This window comes from Pseudorca crassidens, chromosome 2 (assembly GCF_039906515.1).
Source record: "Pseudorca crassidens isolate mPseCra1 chromosome 2, mPseCra1.hap1, whole genome shotgun sequence".
Lineage (NCBI taxonomy): Eukaryota > Metazoa > Chordata > Mammalia > Artiodactyla > Delphinidae > Pseudorca > Pseudorca crassidens.
The window spans coordinates 132,065,880-132,081,500 of NC_090297.1; the positions used below are offsets into that span (position 1 = coordinate 132,065,880).

General features: G+C 42.4%; 1 protein-coding gene and 1 pseudogene across 4 annotated transcripts in view; both read right to left on the reverse strand.

Annotated features, from left to right (window-relative positions):
• ASTN1 (astrotactin 1) overlaps positions 1-15,621 on the reverse strand; it is a 329,036-nt gene that overhangs the window by 240,569 nt on the left and 72,846 nt on the right. The gene's annotated exons all lie outside the window — the stretch shown is intronic.
• LOC137218672 (casein kinase I pseudogene) lies at positions 1,677-7,498 on the reverse strand (annotated as a pseudogene).

The following is a 15,621-nucleotide window of genomic DNA, read 5'->3' on the forward strand; positions in this document are numbered from 1 at the left end:
TGTTAAAATGTCCATACTATCTAAAGTGATCTACAGATTCAATCCAATGCCTATGAAAAATTCCAATGGCATATTTTGCAGAAATAGGAAAAAAATCCTAAAATTCATGTGGAATCACAAGGATCCTGATAGCCAAAATGATCTTGTGAAATAAGAACAAAGATCAATAAGTGTTTTTACTCTTGCTGCTTCTTGCAGATCAACCCACTAACAAGACCACAGCAGTAATTTTTGCACGTCTATGACACACTCTCTCTTTGAACACTAGCTTTGAGAGAAAACTTGGATGTCATTCAGATGCACGAATCCCAGATACCCAAAGCCTGCTTAAGCACCTCAAGTCCAATATAGCTAACTTCTACAAGTAAACCCAGTTTAGAACAACTCATGCAGAGATCTTAACAGTTTCCTCACTCGTCCCCAGTCTTGACAAAACTCCTATAATTTTTGCTCATCAGTATCAGTTCTCCAATCATCACCACCGAGAAAATGCCGTGATATTTTCCAAGAAAAGTCCCATAACTATTTTTTTTTCCCAACTGCCAAACACCTCCACCTTATTTCATACAGAAATGTCTCCACATAGGTTCACCCGTAACAACTGCAGCTCCCATGAACACAGTCTTTGGGGTTAGAACATGGTTTAAATCCTAATCTCATCATCTATCAGCTGTGTGTCTCTACACAACTCATTTAATAAACCTAAGCCTCAATTTCCTCACCTGAAACTGGCTCTAGTAATGATACCTCTATCAAAGATTTGTCATAAAGATGAAATAATACAGCGCCTGGCACTTAGCAAAGCCTGCATGATAATCATTATTATTATTAATATTATTTTGGTTTCATTTTCCTTTTTTTAAAAAAAAGCCCCTAAATTCTGTGGCCTCCAGGAAGCATCAGAGAAACGAAGTGCCATTTCTGTACACTTTGTAAGGCAAGACCTAGATGCACACGCCGCAGGGAACGCCCCCAGTTGCTCTAACCGCGCAGCACTCCGGCCTCCGGGAGACCACGCTTACCGCTCGGACCGGGCCCACTGTGGGTCTGGGACTGGCTTTAAGACGCTTATCTCCCACTGCTCGGTCGGCAGCGGCGAGCCAACACAAGAAAACCAGGCACACCTGGCACCACCCAAGGGGCCCAGTGGTAGCCGCCCAGAGGTCTGGGCCCTGGGGCAGCGGCTGGAGTAGGTGCGCAGAACTCCCCGCCGGCCACACCTGCCGGCCCAGGCTTTGGAGCAGCATTTCGGCTGGGGGCCGCCCTCACCCAGCCTTCCCCTTTGGCCTGGGGAGGCCCAGGGCGGGCTCACCTCTGGCAGCAACGTCCCACAGCGACCCCAGGAGAAAACGGCCTCCGGATAGAGGGAGAGAAGCTGCACTTTATGGCACTAACGGGGCCGGCGGCTGCACTACTTACTCAGCAGACACGGGCGGAGATGCAAGGCAGAGCGGCCGCTGGAGTTTTCTTTTCTCCTTGTTCTAATGCTCTTGGAAGGGCGGACTAGACACAGGTGTAAGGAATCTCGTCCAAAGTCTCATGTAAAGTAAGTGATCCCACATGGGGAGGGCAGCTCTGCCGGCCTGGCAGTCTGCGTCCGGCTGCGGCCACATGGCCATGGCCAAGCTGGCCCCGAGGGGCTGCAGCGGGAAGATTCAGGGACCACTGCTCCAGGGTCACTTGCGTGGCTCCAGCGATTTTCTCTTTCTCCTCTGAAGGAAACAGCAGCACTTGGTGTCGTCAGCCACCTCCACGTCTGCAGGGACTGTGATGGGGACACCGAAGTGACCAGCGGTGGTGTCGTCGGCATTCAGCTCCCCGTGGATGGAGTTCAGTGCCTGGTTTTTGCTGTGTAGCAAGGCTTTGTCCCGAGCCTGAGGCTGCGAGGGCAGGCTGGTGTGGACCGTGCCATAGGCGTGGGCCGGGCCTTCCCGGCCCAGTCGGACTGGTAACCAAACACAAAGCGGCTGCGGTCAGAGGTAGTGAAGAACTTGTGCAGGTAGTCAGAGTTCAGCTTCTCAAAGAAGTCCAGGCGCCGCCCGTAGCACTGGTACGTGGCCAACTCCGGGAACCTCTCGGGGAGGCTCTCGGTGGGCGTGGCTCGCTTGGCGTCCCGGATCTTCCGCTGGCGCTCCTTGAGCGCGTGGGCCTTGAGCCTCTGCCCGCGCAGGCTGTCGCACAGGAAGCACGTAGCCCAGCGCCTCCAGGTTATCACAACGGCTCTGGTCCTTGCCCAGGTGTGTTGAGGCTTATGTAGCACGTCGTGCTCGCAGTACGGGATGTGCTTCTTGGTCTCGGGGTTGATGGACTCCTTGGCTAGGCCGGAGTCAGTCGATGATTGTGGATGGCGTGCCCGGCAGCCCAGCCAGGAAGTTCTCGGGCTTCACGTCCCGGTAGGTGAGGCCCTTGGTGTGCATGTACTTCATGCGCCTGACCAGCTGGATTGCGATCCTGAGCACCGTTTTGAGCGTCATCTTCTGGTTGCAGGAGTGGAACAGGTCCTCCAGGCCAGACCCGAGCAGCTCCAGCTCCGTGGCGTTGTAGTACTTTCCTCACAGGCCGAAGTAGTAGACCTGGCGCATGCCCTCTGCGGCGCTGAGCTGCGCTTAGAAGCTGTACTCCAGGTGCAGCTGCTGCGCCTGGGACTTGATGGGCTCCAATTGATATAGTTAAGTATTCATTTGTATAAAGATTCTTTTCTAGCCGGAGCTCCCCAAAGTTGCTAACTGGCTGTCTACTCTCCCCAAATCTCTTAAATGACCCTGTCTGTGATTTAGGTTCCAAGAGGTCATGAAGTGAACCGAGATCACCTATTAATGTTAAATGAGCCTGTAAGTGAATGTTGGGCAGCAAATCAAAACCACTGTTAGCAGCTACTCTGAGGAAGTTCCTCTCTTAAAGGACCAGCCGCCCTTTCATAAAAGACCACTTTTTTCTATGAATAATATATATAATAGTAGGGAAGAAAACGTTTCCATTAAGCAATATCAATTCTCAACACACTGGATATAATCTCTTATGCCTCCATAATTAAAAATTAAACACAAAGTATTATGTTAAAAAACTCCAAAGCTGATTTTTATGTACTCTTTTTCTCCAAAAACATCATTCTTACCAGCCTTTCAATATAATTATATTCCAGGGCAAAACATGCAGGTAAAAAAGAATAAATCAATATATATATAATCTTCCTTTAAAGTCCTAGCTTAGATTTTATGATGTGTACAGGCTGTTAAAAAAAAAAATCAGGTCTGAAATTTTCCACAATGAACATATATAGTATATTCCATTATTTTGTTATTTTAAAAGGGAAAATCATGCAAAATATCTGATCTGTTGTATTTTTAGACACAAGAGACTTTCATTGACTGTGCAGGTTTTCATTGACTGTGTGAGTTTCTGTTAACCTATTTCTAGATCTTAAGTCCCTGACAAATAGCTGTTGCTTAATGTATATTTTTCTAAATAAATAAATACTAATATTAAATAAAAACTAAGAAGATATTTGAGGTTGGGACAGTTCAATGTTTTGCCAATATTATTGCCCAGTGGATTTCCCCCTCCTCTGCTCCACTTCCCTCTTTACTAAATAAAGAAAGAGCAATTTCAAGGAAACTATAACTGGGAAGTAGAAGGATTCTTACTATTGTCCTTAATTCACTTAGGACAGCCATTCTCATCTTATTTATTTAAGAAAGTCCATGTGAAAGTCATTGAACTCAGAAAAGCATGGGCATCTATCTTCTTAAGCTATGAAAGTAAAAATAATATATTTAATTACAAGAAAAAATTTGGTTGTATGCATTTCGATCAACTTACCCAAATTGATTAAAATTCGAATCACAGGATTTCTAAAGCTGGAAAGATTCTTACATGTCTTGGAATCTAACCCTTCCTTTTTAAAATTGTGGAAGCTGAGGTAGAAGAAGTTAAGTGATTGTCCCAAAGATACAGAACTAGTAAATGGCAGACAGACTTGTTCCCAGGTACCTAATTCCAATTTCAACACATGTTCCATTTCACTTCACTCTACTATAAACCCCTTAGTGTTTTACAGACTGATAATAAAAATTAGTTAATAAAGATGATGATGATAATGAAATTTCACTGTACTGGAAACAGGGAAATGAGGTCAGTTAGCTGGCATTTGGTGATGCTTTTGTTAAGGCAGAACATCTATTATTTTCCATCTCCCTCTGCATTTAAAACAAATCTATGTACTTTGCTTTAAAAAAGCCTTAGGCAACTAAGTATTATTCATTAAAACATTTAAGACAACTGACAGCTCCTAGTAATACACTTCCAGAACAGAACAAGCAGGATAAAGATAACTTAGCAACTGCATACACATAGAATTTTTCTACTGATACCCTAATCCCCTGCTGGCCAATTTTTTTAAAGTGGGCTTTTATTGTACCATAAAAATGAACAAGCTGAAGCTTTCACATCCGGAGAAAGGTTGGTACCTGCATGGAAAATGTTTTGCCTTCAGGAGTCCAGGATGAGAGAAGACCATTATTACTCCTACGTAAGGACAACTAATATGCGATAGAACTGGGTATTGAAATTCCATTTATGAGTAGCACATAAAGTACAGCTTTAGCAAGATGATTCCATTTCTAAGTATAAGATTATTACTGATGCAAGGTTGGTCTTGTTACCACTAATATGACTTTGTCTTTTAAAAACCAAAAACCCAGCTTTGGAGAACTATTTGACAGTAGCTATGAAAGCTAGGCACTTGCATCCACTACACACCGGAAATTCCACTCATCGGTATATACCTGACTAAAATGCATTTCTATATGAGTCAAAAGACATGCACAAGAATGTTCATAGCAGCCCTATTCAAAATAGCCCCAAACTGGAAGCTACTCAAATGGCCATCAAAAATAGGATGGATAAACACATTGTGATATAATCACACAATGGAATACCACTTTGCAGTGATAGTGGGTAAACTACAGCTACTCTCAGTGACACGAAACAGATTTTTACAAAAACATATTGTAGAGTAAAAGAAGCCACCTACGGGAAAAGTTTGCACTGTATGATTCTGTTATATAAAATTTAAAAGTGATCCTATTAATCTATGGTGTTACAAATCCAGTTAATGCTTCCCCTTGGCGGAGGGGGTGGTGACTGAAAGGGGCACAAGGAGGATTTGGGGGAGGGTGCTAACTCTGTTTTCTTTCGTGATCAGGGTCCTGGTTATACAGGGTCGCTATCTTTGTTTAAATGCATTGACCTATACGCTTATGATTTGTAAGTTCATATGAGTTTATGTATATGTCATTTAAAAAGTCTGAAACCCTAAACATTTTCCTATAAAAACATGATAGGGCGAGAGTGACACATGAGTAGAAGCGATGTGCCATCAGTAAGATAAAGAATGACTGCACCGGGCTTCCCTGGTGGCGCAGTGGTTGAGAGTCCGCCTGCCGATGCAGGGGATGTGGGTTCGTGCCCCGGTCCGGGAGAATACCACATGCCGCGGAGCGGCTGGGCCCGTGAGCCATGGCCGCTGAGCCTGCGCGTCCGCAGTACTTATTATGAGCCAATACAGTGTTAGGCATTTATATAATCTTCATAATAGCTTTCAAAGGCAGGTACTATTGGCCTCATTTTACAGAGAAGGAAACAGACTCTGAGAGAGGATGAAGCCTATGCAAGTTATGCTGCTACTAAATAAGGGAAGAGAGATTCAAATTTGGGACCACTGACTCCTCAGGCTGTTTTCATATAGCACAGTTTCTATAGAGGTCAATAGCCCTTTGACAAAATGTCTGCATTCCCTAGAGAAGAGAACCAAAGGGTTCTTTTCAACTCTGCTTTAAGTCTATCCTAACACCAGGGAGTATTCCAAGTGCAAGAAAAAACACAACCACCCTTTTGCCTGAAAAACAGTCTTAAATAGCAGGGGTAGTGAAGGTATAAGTTTTTAATAATTGTCATCACTGGGTTAAAACACTTTCTCAATCAAGCCCAATATTCTTTCAGAAATGATGGTATCCAAGGTGTGGGTATCTTCCAAAAGGCAGGCCTCAAAAGTTTAGGTATCCACGTTCAATGTGTCTAACTTCCTTTAGACTCAAGAAAAAATCACTCCTAGCACTACAGAACGGGCCAACATCCAAAGAGGAAGAAACCAATGGTGCCACCCCAAAAGACTTCAGAGAAACCGTAAACCAGCTGTATTGCTTTGAGGTATCAACTCCAACTAGGAGCAGGCGTCCCCTACAAGCTATTCCCTGACCATCACAGCTGATGCTATGACACAGAATAAACATCTGACTCTCCCTGCCTCAGCTTCTCCACACTGCAAAAGGATGATAAGAACTCCTACCTGTCCTCAAAGGTGTTAAAAGAACCAGCTTATATCTGCAGAGAGAAGCACTGTTTGGGTGCTGAGTGACCTCCAATACAGGGAGCCTTGAACAATGCAGATTGGTGTCGGTCTTGGACAGATCACACATGTTCTCACCTCCCAACAGAGAAGGTTTGAGAGTGACCCCCTAGCTCATAATGAGACACAAAAGCAAATGGATGATGCGGAGATATATCTGGGGACTAAATGAAGAAATCAGAAGAAAAATCGGAGTGAAATTGGCCAGGCTAACAGTGACCTACAGTAGCCCTGCCCTTGCATACAAAATCACAGGATGGACATTGGTCCTCTGCAAGCTCTCTGGCAGGGTTGGCCGGACTGGGCACTGGGAGAGTTGACTGAACCCACGCCAGAGACAGCAGCCACAGAGACTCAATTAAAACTGATCTAACGTGAGAACAGAGAAGAGGATACACTGAGCTACAGGGATGGAGCAGCAGGTACTCAATGGGTATGCAAGAGTAGTAAAGCAATAGATAAATCAGACTTAATAGCTGGCTCCTGATCAGGTGACTCTCCTCCAGGGCTTCCACCTGGTGGCAAGCACAGGTGATTACTAAGAACAAGCTCCCAGGCTCTGAGTTAGGTCATTTTACATGTTTATCACACAGTCCTCTCACCAGCCCCTGAAAAGTGGGTATTATCATTTTTCAAGAAATGAGGGTCAAAGTGACAAAGTAACTTGCGTTAAGACAGTGCCGCCATCACTAAAATATAGGTCTGGCTGAGACAGGAGCCCTTGCTCATTAAACTGGGTCCTCCATCTCTCATCACAGTTATTCACTGTGTATACTAGCTCTGAGCAGATCCCCAGGCTGACTCAGTAGGAAATCCAAACTATGGTACCTGGCTTTGTAGTTAAAGGGTATGGCCTGTACTACAGTAACTGATCCAACAAGCATTTGAAGAGGCCCTGCTATGGGCCAGGCTTGTGCTAGATGAGAATAATGCAGAAAAAAGAAGACCCACTCCTTCACCTTGGCAACATCCATTGGCATCCAACAAGCATGGTGCAGCAGCCATTCTGGGCAAGTTCTCCAGCACAGACTTCAGCCACAGTTGGTGAGATGCGTAAGCAATCACAGAGGTTATGGCCCCCTTGAAAGCCATTCTCAAGGAGGCCCTCAGCAAACAGGATATTCTTTCGTCTGAGTTTTGACCGTTCTTTATTAATCTCCTGAGGATTATGGCTAAAAACTGCTGCATGTTCTTTTACTTTTAATTACAGTCCTATAGAAGGTTTGATTTTATTTAAAAAAAAACTAGTAAAATTACTGCAGAAGAAAAAAAGTTCTTAATAATTTATTCATAATGCTATTAAGACAAAGTCATGTTTTATTGGGCTCTGTGTGTTTATGTTGTGTTGCAGAAGTCAATAAGAGGGAGCTTCAGTAATATATAATATCTATGAATATTCTCCATGTATGTTCACCAAACAATGTCTCAGCATCAATAAAGGATTTCAATAATTAAAAGGTATGATTTTCCCCAGTTTAACTATTTCCTTCTAAAAGGGTGCCACAGACGCTTATACTGACAGCCTCTCATTCCCAGCAAAAGCAACTGCACTTTATGAGGAGAGAGTGGAATGAATGTTAGTCCAGGAAGGGGCTCTTGTCTCCATGCTGACGCTAACTGCACATGACCTTGAGGTCTAGGTATTCTGTACGATGAAAAGATTTAGATGAGGCAATGCCCGCGTCTTCCCCAGCTTTCCAACTGTGAAATAGCACTCCCCTGGGCCTTATCTTTATCCCTTCTTGATCACCACTACCTTTTGTCAGGGGTCATTTTGACGTGAGTTTCTTCTTTCCCAAATGCGCATTGCTCTTCGACGACTTAGCCTGGCTCACAGAGTTAACAGGCAGAATGGAGGCCCACTGGCTATGGAGACAAGCGGTGGTTCCCTCTCCAACTTGCTGTTTGCCCTTGATCAGGAAGTCACTTAGGAATCCCAGGCCCATCATTTCCTCACTGATGGGGGATTATGTGACAAGATTTAGCTACCATGAAGGAGTGAGAGAGGATTAAATAATATGCTTGTATGGGACTTAGCCAATACTTGATGTTACACTGGATAGTTGGTAAATAATTACCTTTTGAGTCTCACACAACTCACCTGAAATACCTTCCTGATTCAAGGACTAAATAGTTCCATAACAGGGTTTAGTTCCTTTTCATTCCCTAAAAGAACTGTGCCACAAACTGAGAGCCTTGATATACCACTGCAAGCATGGATTTCCTTTGCCTCAGCTCCCGAGAATCACTAAAGAATCATGATCACTATGTTTTACATTCTCAAATCATTGCCCCCATATTCTTTATAGATAGACGCTTATTATGCCGTAAACATAAAGGGAAAATATCCAGTGGGTATTTTGACACTGTTAACACTCCCTCTCGGGGAGACCTTCAAGATGGCAGAGTAAAATGTGGAGATCACCTTCCTCCCCACAAATACATCAGAAATGCATCTACACGTGGAACAACTCCTACAGAACACCTACCGAACGCTGGCAGAAGACCTCAGACTTCTCAAAAGGCAAGAAACTCCCCACGTGCCTGGGTAGGGAAAAAGAAAAAAGAAAAAACAGAGACAAAAGAATAGGAACACGACCTGCACCTCTGGGAGGGAGCTGTGAAGGAGGAAAAGCTTCCACACACTAGGAAGCCCCTTCACTGGCGGAGACCAGGGTGGGGGGAAGTTTCAGAGCCCCGGAGGAGAGCGCAGCAACAGGGGTGCCGAGGGCAAAGCGGAGAGATTCCCGTACAGAGGATCAGTGCCGACCAGCACTCACCAGCACGAGAGGCTTGTCTGCTCCCCCGCCGGGGCGGGCGGGGGCTGGGAGCTGAGGCTCCGGCTTCGGAGGTTAGACCCCAGGGACTGGGGTTGGCTACATAAACAGAGCCTAAAGTGGGCTAGTGCGCCACAGCTAGCCAGGAAGGAGTGCAGGAAAGACTCTGGACCTGCCTAAGAGGCAAGAGACCATTGTTTTGGGGTGTGCAAGGAGAGGGGATTCAGAGCACCGCCTAAATGAGCTCAAGGTGGGCGCTAGTTGCAGCTATCAGGCAGACCGCAGAGACAGGCATGAAACGCTAAGGCTGCTGCTGCAGCCACCAAGAAGCCTGTGTGCGAGCACAGGTCACTATCCACACCTCCCCTCCCAGGAGCCTGTGCAGCCGCCACTGCCAGGGTTCCGTGATCCAGGGACAACTTCCCCGGGAGAACACACGGGGCGCCTCAGGCTGCTGCAACGTCACGCCAGCCTCTGCCGCCGCAGGCTCGCCCCACACTCCGTACCCCTCCCTCCCCGCGGCCTGAGTGAGCCAGAGCCCACAAGTCAGCTGCTCCTTTAACCCCGTCCTCTCTGGGCAGGGAACAGATGCCCTCAGGCAACCTACACGCAGAGGCGGGTCTAAATCCAAAGCTGAACCCCAGGAGCTGTGCAAACAAAGAAGAGAAAGGGAAATCTCTCCGTGCCGCATCAGGAGCAACGGATTAAATCTCCACAATCAACTTGATGTACCCTGCATCTGTATAATACCTGAGTAGACAACAAATCATCCCAAAATTGAGGTGGTGGACGTTGGGAGCAACTGTAAACTTGGGGGTGCTTTCTGCATCGAATTTTTTTTCTTTTATGTTTATCTTAGTTTAGTATTTAGAGTTTATAATCACTGGTAGATTCGTTTATTGATTTTCTTGCTTTCTTTTTTTATATATATATAGCTTTTTTTTTCCTTTTTCTCTTTTTCTGAGTGTGTATGTGTATGCTTTGTTGTGTTATTTTGTCTGTATAGCTTTGCTTTTACCATTTGTCCTAGGGTTCTAGAACATTTTTTTTATTTTTTTTATTTTTATTATTTTTTATTATTTTTCTTTTTTTTTCTTTTTTTTTCTTTTTTTTCTTTTTTTTCTTTTTTTTTCTTTTTTTTTTCTTTGTTTTTTAGTATAGTTTTTAGCGCTTGTTATCATTGCTGGATTTGTTCTTTGGTTTGGTTGCTCTTTCTTTCTTTTTTTTAATTACTTTTTAATTTTTTTAATTTTTAACAATTATTAAAAATTTTTTATTTTAATAACTTTCTTTTCTTTTATTTTTTTCTCTCTTTCTTTCTTTTTTTCTCCCTTTTATTCTAAGCCGTGCGGCAGACAGCGTCTTGGTGATCCGGCCGGGTGTCAGGCCTGTGCCTCTGAGGTGGGAGAGCCAAGTGCAGGACACTGGTACACCAAAGACCTCCCGGCTCCACGTAATATCAGTGAAAGCTCTCCCAGAGATCACCATCTCAACGCTAAGACCCAGCTCCACTCTATGACCAGCAAGCTACAGTGCTGGACACCCTATGCCAAACAGCTAGCAAGACAGGACACAACCCCACCCATTAGCAGAGAGGCTGCCTAAAATGATAATAAGATCACAGACACCCCCAAACACACCACTGGATGTGGTCCTGCCCACCAGAAAGACAAGATCCAGCCTCATCCACCAGAACACAGGCATCAGTCCCCTCCACCAGGAAGCCTACACAACCGACTGAACCAACCTTAGCCACGGACACCATAAACAACGGGAACTACGAACCTACAGCCTGTGAAAAGGAGACCCCTAACACAGTAAGTTAAGCAAAATGAGAAGACAGAGAAACACAGCAGAGGAAGGAGCAAGGTAAAAACCCACCAGACCTAACAAATGAAGAGGCAATAGGCAGTCTACCTGACAAAGAATTCAGAGTAATGATAGTAAAGATGATCCAAAATCTTGAAAATAGAATGGAAAAAGTACAAGAAACATTTAACAAGGACCTAGAAGAACTAAAGAGCAAACAAACAATTACGAACAACACAATAAATGAAATTAAAAATTCTCTAAGAAGGGATCAATAGCAGAATAACTGAGGCAGAAGAACGGATAAGTGACGTGGAAGATAAAATAGTGGAAATAACTACAGCAGAGCAGAATTAAAAAAAAGAATGAAAAGAATTGAGGACAGTCTTAGAGAACTCTGGGAAAACATTAAACACACCAACATTTGAATTATAGGAGTCCCAGAAGGAGAAGAGAAAAAGAAACGGAATGAGAAAATATTTGAAGAGATTGTAGTTGAAAATATCCCTAATATGGGAAAGGAAATAGTCAATGAAATCCAGGACGCACAGAGAGTCCCATACAGAATAAATCCAAGGAGAAGAATGCCAACATACAGGTTAATTAAACTATCAAAAATTAAATACAAAGAAAAATTATTAAAGGCAGCAAGGGAAAAACAACAAATAACATACAAGGGAATCCCCATAAGGTTAACAGCTGATCCTTCAGCAGAAACTCTGCAAGCCACAACGGAGTGGCAGGACATATTTAAAGTGATGAAAGGGAAAAACCTAAAACCAAGATGACTCTCCCCAGCAAGGATCTCATTCTGATTTCACGGAGAAATTAAAACCTTTGCAGACAAGCAAAAGTTAAGAGAATTCAGCACCACCAAACCAGCTTTACAACAAATGCTAAAGGAACTTCTCTAGGCAGGAATACAAGAAAAGGAAAAGACCTACAATAACAAACCAAAAACAATTAAGAAAATGGTAATAGGAACATACATATTAATAATTACCTTAAATGTAAATGGATTAAATGCTCTAACCAAGAGACATAGACTGGCTGAATGGATACAAAAACAAGACCTGTATATATGCTGTCTACAAGAGACCAACTTCAGACCTAGGGACACATACAGACTGAAAGTGAGGGGATGGATAAAGATATTCCATGCAAATCAAAAGAAAGCTGAAGTAGCAAATCTCATATCAGACAAAACAGACTTTAAAACAAAGAGTATTCCAAGAGACAAAGAAGGACACTACATAATGATCAAGGGATCAATCCAAGAAGAATATATAACAACTGTAAATATTCATGCACCCAACATAGGAGCACCTCAATAAATAAGGCAAATGCTAACAGCCATAAAAGGGGAAATCGACAGTAACACAATAATAGTAGGGGACTTTAACACCTCACTTTCACCAATGGACAGATCATCCAAAATGAAAATAAATAAGGAAACACAAGCTTTAAATGACACATTAAACAAGATGGACTTAATTGATAATTATAGGACATTCCATTCAAAAACAACAGAATACACTTTCTTCTCAAGTGCTCATAGAACATTCTCCAGGAGAGATCATAACTTGGGTCACAAATCAAGCCTTGGTAAATTTAAGAAAATTGATATTGTATCAAGTATCTTTTCTGACCACAACACTATGAGACTAGATATCAATTACAGGACAAAATCTGTAAAAACTACAAACACATGGAGGCTAAACAATACACTACTAAATAACCAAGAGATCATTGAAGAAATCAAAGAGGAAATCAAAACATACCTACAAACAAATGACAATGAATACACGACAACCCAAAACCTATGGGATGCAGCAAAATCAGTTCTAAGAGGTAAGTTTATAGCAATACAATCCTACCTCAAGAAACAAGAAGCATCTGAAATAAACAACATAACCTTACACCTAAAGCAATTAAAGAAGAACAAAAAAACCCCAAAGTTAGCAGAAGGAAAGAAATCATAAGATCAGATCAGAAATAAATGAAAATAGAAATGATGACAACAGTAGCAAAGATCAATAAAACTAAAAGCTGGTTCTTTGAGAAGGTAAAAAAAATTGATAAACCATTAGCTAGACTCATCAAGAAAAAACGGGAGAAGACTCAAATCAATAGAATTAGAAATGAAAAAGAAGTCACAACAGACACTGCAGAAATACAAAGGATCATGAGAGATTACTACAAGCAACTATATGCCAATAAAATGCACAACCTGGAAAAAATGGACAAATTCTTAGAAAAGCACAACCTCCCAAGACTGAACCAGGAAGAAATACAAAATATAAACAGACCAATCACAAGACTGAAATTGAGACTCTGATTAAAAATCTTCCAACAAACAAAAGCCCAGGACCAGATGGCTTCACAGGCGAATTCTATCAAACATTCAGAGAAGAGCTAACACCTATCCTTCACAAAATCTTCCAAAATATAGCAGAGGGAGAAACATTCCCAAACTCATTCTATGAGGCCATCATCACCCTGATATCAAAACCAGACAAAGATGTCACAGAAAAAGAAAACTACAGGCCAGTATCACTGATGAACATAGGTGCAAAAATCCTCAACAAACTACTAGCAAACAGAATCCAACAGCACATTAAAAGGATAATACACCATGATCAAGTGGGGTTTATCCCAGAAATTCAAGGATTCTTCAATATATGCAAATCAATCAACGTGATACACCATATTGACCAACTGAAGGAGAAAAACCATATGATTATCTCAATAGATGCAGAAAAAGCTTTCGACAAAATTCAACATCCACTGATGATAAAAACCCTCCAGAAAGTAGGCATAGAGGGAACTTGACCTCAACATAATAAAGGCCATATATGAAAAAACCCTCAGCCAACATCATTCTCAATGGTGAAAAACTGAAACCATTTCCACTAAGATCAGGAACAATACAATATTGTCCACTCTCACCACTATTATTCAACATAGTTTTGGAAGTTTGAGCCACAGCAATCAGAGAAGAAAAAGAAATAAAAGGAATCCAAATCGGAAAAGAAGAAGTAAAGCTGTTACTGTTTGTAGATGACGTGATACTATACATAGAGAATCCTAAAGATGCTACCAGAAAACTACAAGAGATAATCAATGAATTTGGTAAAGTAGCAGGATACAAAATTAATGCACAGAAATCTCTGGCATTCTTATACACTAATGATGAAAAATATGAAAGTGAAATTAAGAAAACACTCCCATTTACCACTGCAACAAAAAGAATAAAATATCTAGGAATAAACCTACCTAAGGAGACAAAAGACCTGTATGTAGAAAATTATAAGACACTGATGAAAGAAATTAAAGATGATAAAAATAGATGGAGAGATATACCATGTTCTCGGATTGGAAGAATCAACATTGTGAAAATGACTCTACCACCCAAAGCAATCTACAGATTCAATGCAATCCCTATCAAACTACCACTGGCATTTTTCACAGAACTAGAACAAAAAGTTTCACAATTTGTATGGAAACACAAAAGACCCCAAATAGCCAAAGCAATCTTGAGAACAAAAAATGGAGCTGGAGGAATCAGTATGACTTCAGACTATACTACAAAGCTACAGTAATCAAGACAGTATGGTATTGGCACAAAAACAGAAATATAGATCAATGGAACAGGATAGAAAGCCCAGAGATAAACCCACGCACATATGGTCACCTTATCTTTGATAAAGGCGGCAAGAATATACAGTGGAGAAAAGACAGCCTCTTTAATAAGTGGTGCTGGGAAAACTGGACAGGTACGTGTAAAAGTGTGAAATTAGAACACTCCCTAACACCATACACAAAAATAAACTCAAAATGGATCAAATACCTAAATGTAAGGCCAGACACTATCGAACTCTTAGAGGAAAACATAGGCAGAACACTCAGTGACATAAATCACAGCAAGATCCTTTTTGACCCACCTCCTAGAGAAATGGAAATAAAGACAAAAATAAACAAATGGGACCTAATGAAACTTAAGAGCTTTTGCACAGCGAAGGAAACCATAAACAAGACCAAAAGACAACCCTCAGAATGGGAGAAAATATTTGCAAATGAAGCAATGGACAAAGGATTAATCTCCAAAATTTACAAAGAGCTCATGCAGCTCAGTATCAAAAAAACAAACAACCCAATCCAAAAATGGGCAGAAGACCTAAATAGACATTTCTCCAAAGAAGATATACAGAGTGCCAACAAACACATGAAAGAATGCTCAACATCATTAATCATTAGAGAAATGCAAATCAAAACTACAATGAGATACCATCTCACACTGGTCAGAATGGCCATCATCAAAAAACCTAGAGCGCTTCCCTGATGGCGCAGTGGTTGAGAGTCCGCCTGCCAATGCAGGGGACACGGGTTCATGCCCCGGTCCAGGAAGATCCCATATGCTGTGGAGCAGCTGGGCCTGTGAGCCATGGCCCCTGAGCCTGTGCGTCCGGGGCCTGCGCTCTGCAGCAGGAGAGGCCACAACACTGAGAGGCCTGCATACTGCAAAAAAAAAAAAAAAGAAAAAACCTAGAGACAATAAATGCTGGAGAGGGTGTGGAGAAAAGGGAACCCTCTTGCACTGTTGGTGGGAATGTAAATTGATACAGCCAC